Source organism: Leptosomus discolor, chromosome 15 (genome assembly GCF_034619465.1).
Source record: "Leptosomus discolor isolate bLepDis1 chromosome 15, bLepDis1.hap2, whole genome shotgun sequence".
NCBI lineage: Eukaryota > Metazoa > Chordata > Aves > Leptosomiformes > Leptosomidae > Leptosomus > Leptosomus discolor.
In genome coordinates, this window is record NC_141405.1 from 10347833 (window position 1) to 10360551 (window position 12719).

The 12719-nt window shown below is 50.2% G+C and overlaps 1 pseudogene; it reads left to right on the top strand.

The window, feature by feature from the left end:
- Nucleotides 1–3539: 3539 nt before the first annotated feature.
- LOC147414400 (tektin-3-like) lies at nucleotides 3540–10579 on the top strand (annotated as a pseudogene).
- Nucleotides 10580–12719: the final 2140 nt, after the last annotated feature.

The window sequence follows — 12719 nt, forward strand, 5'->3', positions numbered from 1 at the left end:
AGGCTGTGTCATGGTGGAGCTCCTGGGGACACTGTGCATCTTCTCACCTGGGGTGCCAGCGCCTGGTGCACCCACCCGCCCCAGTGGAGCCTCTGCTGGGCCACGGGCTGGCCCAGGAACACCAGTGCAGGCACTGGGTTGCCCATGAGGGCACTACTTTGCCCATCAGGAGCACTGGGTGGCACACGGTTGCCCATGGGTGGCACTAGGATGCCCAACGGCTGTACTGGGTTGCCCGTTGATGGCACCGGGGGTTGTCCAGGGACAGGATCAGGTTGTCCAGCAAAGGCAGTAGGTTGCACAGAGTCTGCACTAAGTTGCCCAGGAGTGGCACTGGGTTGCCCACTGAGGGCAGTGAGTTCATAGGATCATAGAATCACAGAATGGTTTGGGTTGGAAGGGACCTCAAAGATCATCTTGTTCCAACCCCCCTGCCATGGGCAGGGACACCTCCCACCAGACCAGGTTGCTCAAGGCTCCATCCAGCCTGGCCTTGAGCACTGCCAGGGATGGAGGATCATAGAATATCTCAAGTTAGAAGGGACCCATAAGGATCAGCGAGTCCAACTCCCTGCTCCTTGCAGGACTACCTAAAACTAAACCCCATGACTGAGAGCATTGTCCAGCTGCTCAACACTTGCCCAACAGCTGCACCTGCTTGCCCAGGGGCTGCACAAAGCTGCCCAGCGAGAGCGGTAGGTTGCCCAGGGCAGGAACTAGGGTGCCATACGAGGGTATTTTCTTGCCCAGGGCTGGCCCTGGGTTGCCCATCGAGAGCGCTGTGTTGCCCGAGGGCTGCATCAGGTTGCCATGGCAGCTGCAGGGAGTCGGCCCGGGCAACACCCGGTCACCCGCTTCTTATGTCACTGACGGCACCGGGGACGCTGCAGTGCCTGGCAGAGCTGCCACCGAGCCTGGCAGCACAGCAGTGAGCAGCAGCCCCCGGGGCACCCTCAAGCCTCCGCAGTGCACCCCGCATCCAAGCAGCTAAGGGTGAGCAAGGGGAGGACTAAAAAAGCAGAGATATTTCTCCTGATCTTCTGCATTATCTCTTATGTCGCCTAAGTGTACCCCAGCTAGGTGGTTGGGGGCTCCCGTGGTGTGTCTGTGTTCAGGGGTGGCAGAAAGTAGCACCCTGGGATGACTTATCCCAAGAGGGTGCAGGGACATTTATTTCAGCTGGAAATGCAGGGGAAAGTAACCCTGGTCCATTCCCAAGTTCTTAAATATGTGTCTGTCAGTGGCTGAAAGGGAATAATTTATTTGCAGGGGTAGGAGCCAGGGAAGCAGTCTCCCACTCTCGGAATGCTGTTTCTCACGTATAAATAAGTGGCACGGAGCTAAGGAAAGTGCAGTCGCCTGTCCCTAGCAGGGACAAAAGGGCTGAAGTGACTGGTTTGTGGGAACCGACACACACAGTGGTTTTTGTTGGACCTGAGCACAGACGTTTCATCCTCAGCTCTGCCAAACTGGCTCGGAGGGTTGTGTTTGTGAAAGTTTTTCTGCTAAATTTGAGGGTGTGAGTTTCCCGCTGCCTATCCCACAGCCTCTTCAGCCAGGCTGGATCCTGGGGCGAGACTCGGTGCCCACAGCTATGCTGCTCTCAAGTCAGGTACTGGGGCAGCCCATGCCAGCATGGCCAAAATTGCTCAAGGCTTGCAAATACTGTCCTCAAAGTTCAGTGATTTCCCAGCTGCGGGCTGTACACTTTTGCCCTCTGACTCATCCCTATTTTTCTCCGATTTGCCCGAACTGAAGGTCCTGTTATTCTCCTGTATTCGCCGTTCTCTAATTTAATAGCTGCATTCTGAGACATTGTTCATCTGAATGCACCAAACTGCTACAGGCACAGGTGACGCAAGAAGTCTCTTAGGTCACCTGTCCCCATAGCTAGATGTTGGAAAACGTGCAGTTTAATGAGTCAATGGGCTGCGAGCGTCCGGCATGAAGGAGGGTTACCCTCGGTGTACAGCAACAGCAGCTCCCAGGCAGAGCCTGCCTGTCTCCGTGTGCCTCCCATCCATCGCCTTTTAAGCCTTCCCGTAGGAAACTGTGACTCCTTCGTCCTGCCCTTGTGTAGAGAGAGGCATTCTTTGTTGCAGAGGTGACTAAAATGAAAGAAACTCTCTTTCCCAAGGGTTTAATGATTTTAAAAATAAGGCAGTCTCTCTCAGCTCGCCTACACATGCAAAGTGATTAGGGTAGCCCAGGAGGAGCAATTAAACCTCTAGCCACGTGATCGCTTCTGTCGATGCTTTGTTCTAGAATAAAAGTGAGTTTATTTCATGCAAACATCCCATTTTTAAAGGAATAAAGTTGATTTCATGCTGTGACAAATAGGATTTAGCACATGCTTCAGGTCAAACTCCCCTCCCACCCAGGGATCTTGTTGTAGCACACCAGCGTCCCAATCTTTCACTGCGGCTCCGAGCCAGGCTGGGAGCAGTGGGGATGGGATGGTGTTAGGGGAAGGACACATCCCTGCAACACAGCACCTGGCTACAACAGCTATAGGGACTTATTCTGCCCGTGGGTGACACCTGTAACCATACAGAAACTTCACACCGAGCACAGCATACCCTCCTGAGTGTTTGTCCTTAGATGAGGTGTGTCAGGTACATTCGGTGGCCCCTCTGCATTATATTTCTGATAAAATTGACTGATAACCTTAATCTGAAAAGAGCAATGGCACCCACATGCCTTACACAGTTATTGGTAGCAAAATCTTCCTGTGTGACTCTTCCCCTTAGGGTTACTGCAAGGCTGGTGTTTACGAGCTGCTCTGAAAAGACTTTGTGGGATATCTCCTTTCCAAGTGCATTTGTTTTACAGCAGGTGAGCCAGAGATGTTTTTCTTCCTTTGCAAGTCCAGAGATGGCTGTTCTTTTTAGGTTGAAATGGGGGGGGGTGGGGTGGGGTGGGTGCAGGTGGGGGGTGAAATTTGGATATAGTCCAAATTTAAGCAAAGCTCAGCTCACCTGCGGACACCTCACTCAAGCTTTTACTGCAAGTGAAAATAGAGATGATGAGGATGGATTCCCTCACCCACAAACCGCGCTGGGTTGGTAGCAGCTGTGCATCCAAAGCTATCACGGCTGGTAATGGAACTTTTAAAGAGGAAATTACAGCAGGAATACTATAAGATCAGCAAAAACGCTGGCCAAAAGAAACAAATGAACATCAGAGAATCAGCAACTACAGTTTCATTGGACGGACAGACAAAATGAAGGCACAGTATCTGTCATTCTCCTTAGTAGCCATGATTTGTTTCTCTCTACATTCCAAGACCTGATGAGAGATACTGACAACAAAGTAAAATCCTTATATATAAAAATGCTTGGGATGCTGTCAGAAGGGATTTGCTTTCAAGAGTTTTAGGCCTGTCCAGGCGATGTGTGGGTGCTGTGTGCATCGCTCTTCGTATTTTAAGTTGCGTGTGTCGCTGTAAGAAGTAGCGCAAGTGCAGGAGCTTACTGAGTGAGGTTGTCTTCTTCTGTCTCCTTTGTACAGGACACATACCTGAATAGCGGCGTTCAAGAATGGAGCTGGTTGGATCTCCCTTAACTGCAACATATGCCCATCCAAGATCAACACCTACCAAGTTTCTGCCTGCCATCAGCACCATGGCTTCAAGCTATAAGAACCGTTTTCCTTACTACCCCTTGCCTCAGAGCTTCAGCCTCCCCCGGATGCCCAGAGCCTACTACAAAGCAGCTGCCATCAACCCAACTTTGGCTCCCTTTTCCAAAAGCTCCCAGGGGTTACCCCCAAGCAAGATGCTTCCTTTTGTTTCCAACAGAACAACCCTCTTCAGCCGGTACACCTCTGACGACTGGTACATGTCCAATCTGACCAACTACAAAGAGTCGGAGACTACCCGGCGCAATGCCGAGTGTCTGAGAGTCGATACCTCCCGTCTGATTCACGATAAATATCAGCAGACAAAGAAGACCCAAGTAGAAAGCACCAAAAACCTGGGAGATCGTGTCCAAGAGATAGAATTTTGGAAGTCAGAGCTCTGCCATGAGCTGGATGAGATGATCGGGGAAACGAACGCACTCACAGACTTGAAGAAAAGACTGGAGAGAGCCTTGGCTGAGACAGAGGCCCCTCTCCAGGTAAGCACCCTGTCCGGTGGGCTGCAAGCTGTAGCCTACTGCTGAAACATCTGCAGCCATTCAGACGCCCAATTAAGTTTCATTGCAGCTCCGTAACGTCTAGAAAGTTTTTATTAAGAGACCATTAGTTAAGTTAGTAATAAACAAATGCCTTGCCATCTGCTGCCTCCCCTATCAGTACGTACTGAGCACATCAGAACAGTATTTGCTTAACCAAATATTTTTATAAGTGGTACATCCAAAATCCTGGTTTGGGAGACAAAAGCCCATGTCCTCCTACGAGGCTCTGGCGAGGTCAGCCTCAAGCCTGACACAGGTCCCTGCCTTCAGCTGTGGCTGCGCCAGGGACACGTGTGCTCCCCCACGTTGATTTAATGCTGATGTTGCAGCTCGGCTGCTCGTTGTCAGCTAAACCAGCTGCCCTGGGCACTTTTTTTCCCGTGCTGTCGTCTCTGTGCCCACCTACAATTTCATTTCTTACATTACTTGACATGGGGACCATCCCTGTAGGGATTTGCAACCAGCAGTGATGGCATGTCCCCAACAGGTCACTCAGGAGTGCTTGCTTCACCGGGAGAAGAGGATGGGCATTGACCTGGTCCATGATGATGTGGAGAAACAGCTCTTTGTGGTAAGTTTGTCAACACAGATCATGTGTTATTTTTACCTAAACTACTCTGAACAGGTTTTGCAGCCCTGTTCCCTCTCTGGCTCCTTAGTGCCTGTGAGGTGCTAAACTCTTCAAACCCCCAAAACCTGCAGGGCCAGGGGACGACGTTCCCCCACGCAGCAGCGTGCCCACACGGTGTGGGTAAGACTTGCCCTGCCAGAGGCAGGAATAGCTGAAAACCAGCTGTGTGTTTGTGTAGCCTATCAGGGTCCTCTGTCCCTCTTCAAGGAGCTTGTGGGACTCTCCTGCCTTTCAGAGCCCTGCCGGCACAGGATCTATAAGTATCTGTCACATACATGTGATATATCTCTATATATCTGTGTCACATACATATATATTACGCACACATGCACACACACAGATATGGAGAAGGCAGTGTCTGCCCGACAGCTTGTCTGGTTTTCCCAACTATGTTACTTGGTCTAATAAAAGATATTACATCTACCCCCAGCTTTGCTTTGCTCAGAGCAGCGTGGCCGCAGTAAGACTGTGTGTGCTTAGGCAATGCATTTTATAGCAGTCCTAAAACCGCGCACTCCTGCCTGCCTTTATATAGGCTGCTTTAAATTATGAATAAAAAGCAAACACGATGAGAGCTGGCACAGAAGATGGGATCCTATCGCAGGGTACAACAAAATACAATCACTGCAAAGGCATCGCGAAACTGCAGCCCCTGGGACTGTGAAGCCACTGCTCTGTTAGAAGATTTTTTCTTATGAGTCAGGCCCTAAAAAAATTGAAAGATTAGTTTAAGGGTCATGAGATTTTAAGAAAATAATTGGAGCTGGTTATCTCCATAATGGCATTTTGGATTTTAAGTGTTTCGGACATATTTAGGCCATGCTTTTCAGCTGGCTCCTGCAGACAGGAGGGCTTAAAAATTATGGTTTTGGAGCACTAATCACCTGCCTCCAGTAGCTGGGGCTTCACAAACGCGATAGATTTGTGCTGAAGTCAAGTGAGCTGAGAGCAGCACATGCCTTCCTCCGGTGGAGCTGGATGTTTCTTAGAAATGGCTTAGAAAGTTACACCAAACTCAAGTCCGTCTCCTCTTGTCCCAGATGGATGGGATTTCTCCTGGGGAAGAAAACATTTGGGGAGCAAAAAGGGCAGATGCTGATTGGGGATGGGGATGTGTAGCGCTGCTGGTCCAGAGAACCTCTATGCCTGTTCATATCAGGTCAGGATCTGTCCCTGTCTCCTATAGTGGAACTAATCATCACTTGACATTGATGTCAAGATGAGAAAACACTTGGCAACCCACCCTGAAAGTGAAGTGGGAGGCCATGGCTGTGGCCACAGCACCCTCCCATCCCCTCCTGGTCGCTGCGCCCAGGCTCAGCTGCACAAGTGAGCGCTCTGGGGTTGGGGGGCACTTTCTCCACTCCCTGCCAGTTTGCTTTGTCCTTGCTGTGTGCACGGTTGGAGAGGCCTGAGGGGATGAGTGTGACCAGGACAACTGAGCATGGATACTGATGGGGTCATGTTTTGCCTTTGCCCAGGAAGCCGACGTCATCAGATCCTGCCAGGAGAGGATGCAGCAGTACCTGGATAAGGCGAAAGCCCAGCTCGCGTAAGGAGGAGCTCCTTCTCTCATGCTGCATTTGCAGCTGCGATGTGAAACCCCGGCAGACCCCCACCTCTGCCCACACCCTACAGCCGTAAAACCTGGGCAGGCTCCATGGGAAGCGGGCAGTGGCGCCCACAGGAGCACGTAGCTGCCCAGGTGGGAGGAAACCATTCCACCCATACATCCCCACCCATGGCTCTTGTTTGTGTGTTGAAGGTCCAACAGGGCAGCCCAGCATGAGCTGGAGAGGGACCTGGCCAACAAGCAGACAGCCTACCGCATCGACGACAAGTGCCACCACCTGAGGAACACCTCCGATGGCATCAGCTACTTCCGAGGGGTGGAGCGGGTTGACGCCACGTGAGTGCACGCTGGGCAGCACGAGAGCACCGAGCTGTCCCTGGGATGCGCGGTGCCTCGCCCTGGCAGGGAACGGGTTGTCCCCAGCCCACTGTAAAGGCATGTGTCTCTGCATGGCACATCCATCCTGCCTGGAAACACCCATCTTGGAGGGGCCGTTTCTCCCTGCTCACCATAAAGGGAGAACAACCCTCTGCTTTCAGCTGGATGCTGAACACGCAGTGGGTGAAAGCGAGTCCCACCTAATTACACATTATATCAGGGTTCAGAGATCAGCCTGAAAATGAACTCAGCCCAACACCTCTGCACAGCTCATTAAGTTTATGCGTATTTTCAAAGATGTGTCAGTGCTTGCATGAGCGCTCTTGGTTGACGTGACGTCTGGGGGGTTCACCCCTGCATGGAGAGGGCCTGGCAGGGAGCCGAAATGACACAGAAGATAAAGAAATAGAGAGCATGGTCCTGGGATACGGTTCAGCTGCTTTTGGGTGCCAGGAATTCAGCTTCGGCTCTGCAGTAGATGAATGGTGACCTAAACCAGCACTCGCAGAGATACGCGCTAAGTGGCAAAGGGCTGAGGGAATATATCTGCTGCTCACAAGGACGCGTGCAGTTTATGGAGGGGCATAGATTGATTCAATCTTTCTAATATTTGAATAATTATTCACAGCTCAGACATATTGCAAATGAATTGCAAAGGATTGATGCTAAAATTCAGAGGGGGGCAAAATGTGCCGAGAACCAGCATGTTTTAAATGGGGCTTATGTGGTATTTAAGTCTTTTGTTGACCTTGTTCTGGCCTACTGCACAGGCGTGAACTTCATCGTGAATGCACAGACAGGGAAATGAATATTATCTAATGCTTGTTCAGTTTAGTATGAAACTGAGATAAGTTATGAGCAAAATTAATTGACTGCAATCTGCGCGTCGACGTGAAGCTGGGAATCACTTGGCACTTAGATGGCTCGAACGTGTAAATATGAGGTCTGACTAAAATCTTCATTTTTCTGGGGGAATCTTTGCTTTGTCTGGGCTTTCATAAGTACCACAGTTGTCTTCATGAACATGTCATCATTTCATAAGCATATCGAACAAATGGTGTCCAGGTGTTTTACCTTCATGTGGTCAAATTAAGAGCGTAGCTTTAACCTGCATTTAATCCACACTGCTCCCATGGCATGCCTGGCCATGGCCAGCTTCAGCAGCATGGGCTTACTGGAGGCCTCTCCTTCCTCCTCCCCAGGATCTCGGTGCCAGAGTCGTGGGCCAAGTTCTCGGACGACAACATTCTCCTCTCCCAGAGCGAACGGGCGGCCTCCGCCAAGCTGCGGGACAACCTCGAGAACCTGCTGGTGGTGACGGCCAACGAGATGTGGCGCCAGTTCAACAGGGTGAACGTCGCCTTTGCCAACCGCATCGCTGAGACAGCTGACGCCAAGAGCAAGATTCAGACCCACCTGGCCAAGGTAGCCTGAACCCCTCCCTTTCGGTGTGACACCGTCACTTCCCAGTGACACCACTCTCCACACAGACCTGGCCCAAGAAGAGGAACGGTTGCTACAAGGAGCTGGTTATAGTATCATTATCTGTTTGAAATTCCAAGTACTGGGGACATTCTCCTTGGAGCAGGACAAGTTGGCACTGTAACTTCCTCTCAAGGGATCCTTTATTTCCCTAGTGCCCAGCAGCAAAGGGATTTCAAGCAGAAGGTGGAAATGCTGTTTGCATCTCCTGGTAGTTACTTCAGAAGTGCTGGCTGCCCTGCAGAAAGTCTTTGCTGGGCCTCTACTGGGGTGCCTGCCGGGGGGTTTGCAGGCTCCCTTCTCCTCCAAGGACATGCTTTCAGGCTCAGTGCTCCAGGTTTGCTGCATGGTCAGCCGTGTGTTTCCCGCATGGCTCTGCCAAGCAGGGGAAGTGGAGATCAGTGATGGGCACCTGGCTCGGACTGCTGGGTCTCATGGAAAGCTTCCTGAAAAGAGCTTGACACGGTATCGATTAACTGAGCAGAGACTGGGCTTGCAGCTCTGCAGGCTGATGTCACGTCTTTAATTGAGGATCCATTAAAAACTTTCCCTCTATGAGTTGCTATTGATGGATGATCAATTCCTGCAAGCAGTAATTTTGGGTAGCTGGTAATTCAATAGATCCATCACTGCTCCAAAATCTCCTCCGATGTGACAGCAACAGCAAAGAGAGGCTTTTCCTTGAAAAGAAATCTGCTGGATCTGTGCCTTGGCATGTGTCAGAGCGACAGGGGTCTGAGCCCAGGGTCTGCTTATTCAACTTGTTTTTTTCTGCAGATGGACAGGAGAAAAGGGAAATGATGTGGTCACTTGAGAATATATCATTTAATTTATGAATGCGTTTTTTTCATGCCAGACACTGCAGGAAATCTTCCAGATCGAGATGAACATAGAAGCCATCCGAAAAGCCATTAGGGACAATGGGCTAGTGTTAAAAGTGGCTCAGACCCGGCTGGATGAGCGCACGCGGAGACCCAATGTGGAGCTGTGCCGGGACACTGCCCAGCTCCGGTAAGGCAGGACCCAGGGCTGGGAGGGTCCTTGAGGAGTGACTGGTCGTAGCGCTCAGGAGCATCACTGGATGACAAAATTAATCTTTTTTTTTTTTTTTTTTTTCCCCAAAGAGTCATTCCATAAGTGCACTGGTTTAATCAAGAGCAATGATTAGGTATCCCGGCCTCGGGGTGGTAGAAGAGCTCTGCACCCACGAAGGAGGCTGTACGCCATGGCCGGGTACAGCCTGATACCACCCCGTGAAGGGATGGATTTTTCCCACTTGGGTAAACCTCACCTACTCTCCTGCCTGCTTCCCAGCTGTTGGATGGCTTAGTTTTGCAGTATAAGCCCTTTAATCTCTGACAGGCTTGTGTTGAGAGCACTTAGCTGCTTCCTTTTGGGTCACTGCAAGAAAGGATGCACCATGTGGAGAAGCAGTAAGGGCTGTCCTCACCTCCCCTGAGGACACTGGAAATCCTTTCAAGGACATAGTGAGCCCTTTGGGACTGCACCCCAAGGGGCCGTGGAGGAGCAGGCTGCCCTGAGTGCCCAACAGCACCCCATGTGAGGGGTGAGGCACCCCAAACCTCACCCCTCCTCCTAGGAGCCCTCTGGGAATGACTCCACGTGAAGCTTTTTAGAAGCCATATAAACCCAGCCCTTGCATGCCATTGGGTTTTTCCATCCTCCACTTGTTTCACATTCACTTTTAGCCTCTCCCAGCTCCCCCATTTTGCTGTGTGTGCATCCGTGGGTGTGGGGAGGAACGCTGCACAGGGAGATCCGGGTGGGTGAACCAACAAACCCGCAAAACCAAACAGGAACAGGAAACCACAGCTGCTCATCCCTCTTCTCGGTGGCACAAGCTGCTCCAGGAGATGAGGCTGCACATCGCCGAAGCCTTAGAGCAAACTTAACCATGCCTGCCCACGGAGGTCTGGAGGAGCTCTGCCCTCGCCTTTCCCGTGCATCTGCCAGAAATGAGGGGTTGAGTTACTCCGAGCACACTGAAGGGGGAAATCCTGTCCCCAAGGGGCCCATCACCAACGCCGTGCTAGAAACCACCCCCGTGACGGGACTGTTAATGGGCATTTCTTGCTGTTTTCCAGCCTCGTCAATGAGGTCCATGAAATCAATGAGACGATCCAGAGCCTTCAGCAGCGGCTGAGAGACGCCGAGAACATACTGCAAATGCTGGTGCATGCCAAGTCGATCTTGGAGCATGACCTGGCCACCAAAGCCAACTCGCTGTTCATTGACCAGGAGAAGTGCATGGGGATGCGCAAGACCTTTCCCAACACTGCACGGCTGCTGGGTTACTTTTAGGCTGGGCTCAGCTGAACCCACGCTATCTGTTGCAGGAGTATTCCCAGTTTTGCTAGGACGCATTCCCAGTTTTGCTAAGATGCTTTGAAAATACATGATTAGACTTTCACTTCCTCATGAAAGCCCTGAGTAGAAATTAAACGATCACTTTGTGTGTTACATGGTCTACCAGGATTTTTTATTCCTTTGGTTTTTCACTTTCCGTTGCTTTTCCACGGTGTGCCAGAAAGTAGCTGAAAATATCCTGTATGTGACTGAGAGTAAATCCACCCACAGCGATTCATTCCTACCATTTCAGTCTGTGATTTTAGGAGAAAAACTCTCATGTCCTCCTCGCTTTGAGCCTGTCTGATGCGGAAAAAGCACAAGGGGAAGTAAAGCTAGTTGTCAGAGTAATTAGCTGTTGACATCTTTAATGTATTTTTAATGGTTCAGGAGAAGAAACACAAACTATCTAGTAAAGCATTACAGTATGTTCTGTTCCTAAACAGAAAAACTTGCATTTTAAGCTGATGTCTAGTGATCATTTTCTTGCTTTTGAAAAATTTTAAATGTCATCTAAAATGTCAGTGCTGGGGTCTTAAAACAAAGAAGTGCTTTTGGCTAGCTAATTGAAGAAAATGCTGCGGTTTTAATCTTGGTGCGTATGGATTGGTTCCTAATTTAACCTCTTGCAAGTAGTTTGTTGGTGGAAGCACCAAAGCACTTTGAAGATAAAGGAACAAATCAGTCCTTAAGTCAGCCACCTCGACTGCCATAGTACCTGCTCTCTGGCTGTAAATTTTACCAAGTGTTTGAATTTTCAGAGGATAAGTCTTTAATCAATCTGAAGTTCAGTGTGAAAGTCACTTTGCAAATTGTCCCGTCAGACTCACGTGTCAGACACTCTCGACTCTTTTAACCTAAGCAGAGCTGAGCTCAGCCTAAAGCCTGTAGGCACCAAGAATCCTAAAGGAGCAGAAGTTCAAGTCCCTTCTCTTCCCTCGGGAATCCAGGGCATGGACCTCCTGGCCCAGCGTGGGGACTCTCAGGAGCTGAGAGCATCTTCTCTCGTCTCGTACCCCCAGATGACTCCAGCTCACAGCACAGGTCCAGACAGACCTGCCTGCCCTCCCTGCTCTCCCAGGGGCAGCCCCCGAGAGCTGTAACCTGTGCCAAGGTCCTGCCCTGGCCCCAGCATCTTGGCAGGATCTCTCTTCAGAGCTGCAGCCCTAAACAGGAAGCAATTGTCTATTTTTTTTTTTCTTTCTTTTTTACTAGCACTTTTGTCTCACGGAGACTAAAAATAGGTTTCCTCTACTTTGTGTGTATCTTGGAGCCAGAGCCTGTCGGAGACAGCAGCCACCCTTTCTAAAGAGACGATATAACTGCAAGCAAGAAAAACTGTCCAGCTCATCGCACCTTCCCTTTCTGCACTTATCTCCCTCCCCAAAATAAGCCGATGGCATGCTGAACTCATAGGGACTTCCAGTTTTTGTTGGCACCCTCGCTAGCCTTTGTGCTGCTTTGAGCTGTTACTCTCCCTGTGTTCCTTTACTGAAAGCTTTCATAAACCCTGGTGATTTTGGCTGCTCGGCTGTTTTGAAGCCCCGCTCCAGATGGCTGGTTTTCAGGCAGAGCTGCCTGTTTTCTGTTTTGAGAATTGGGTCCCGTGAATTGTCTCGAGCTGAGCGCTGGGAAACGGAGGCACCCCAGTCCCTTTCTGAAAGACTCATGCTTTTAAGTGACTTGAGCGAAATCCTGGCATCAGCGACAGCTTCACATTCATTTCATTTCCACCTTCATTTTTGAGTCACATAAAAAGATACCTGAGCTCTGTTGTACTATGAGGGCACACCAATATCAGCACCCAAACTCTCCTATTTTCTCCAATTTTGCTTTCAGAGTCCCCCATCTTTCCCCCTAGCCCAACTCCTTTAAGGCTTTCTCCTAATTGACAGTGTTTATGTGGTGTTGCAATTATCCAGCTCTAAATTTTATCTTCCCGTCCTACCCTCTTGATGCTTCTTTACACAAGATAGGCTGTGGGAGCGTAGCTCGCTGAAAACAGGCATGGAATGCTAGAGGGCCTGCACAAGGAAAACTCTGTTGAACAGTTTGTCTAAGCTAACATAGTAGGCCTCAAGGACGCTTCGACCTTGAGGGTCAGAATAGA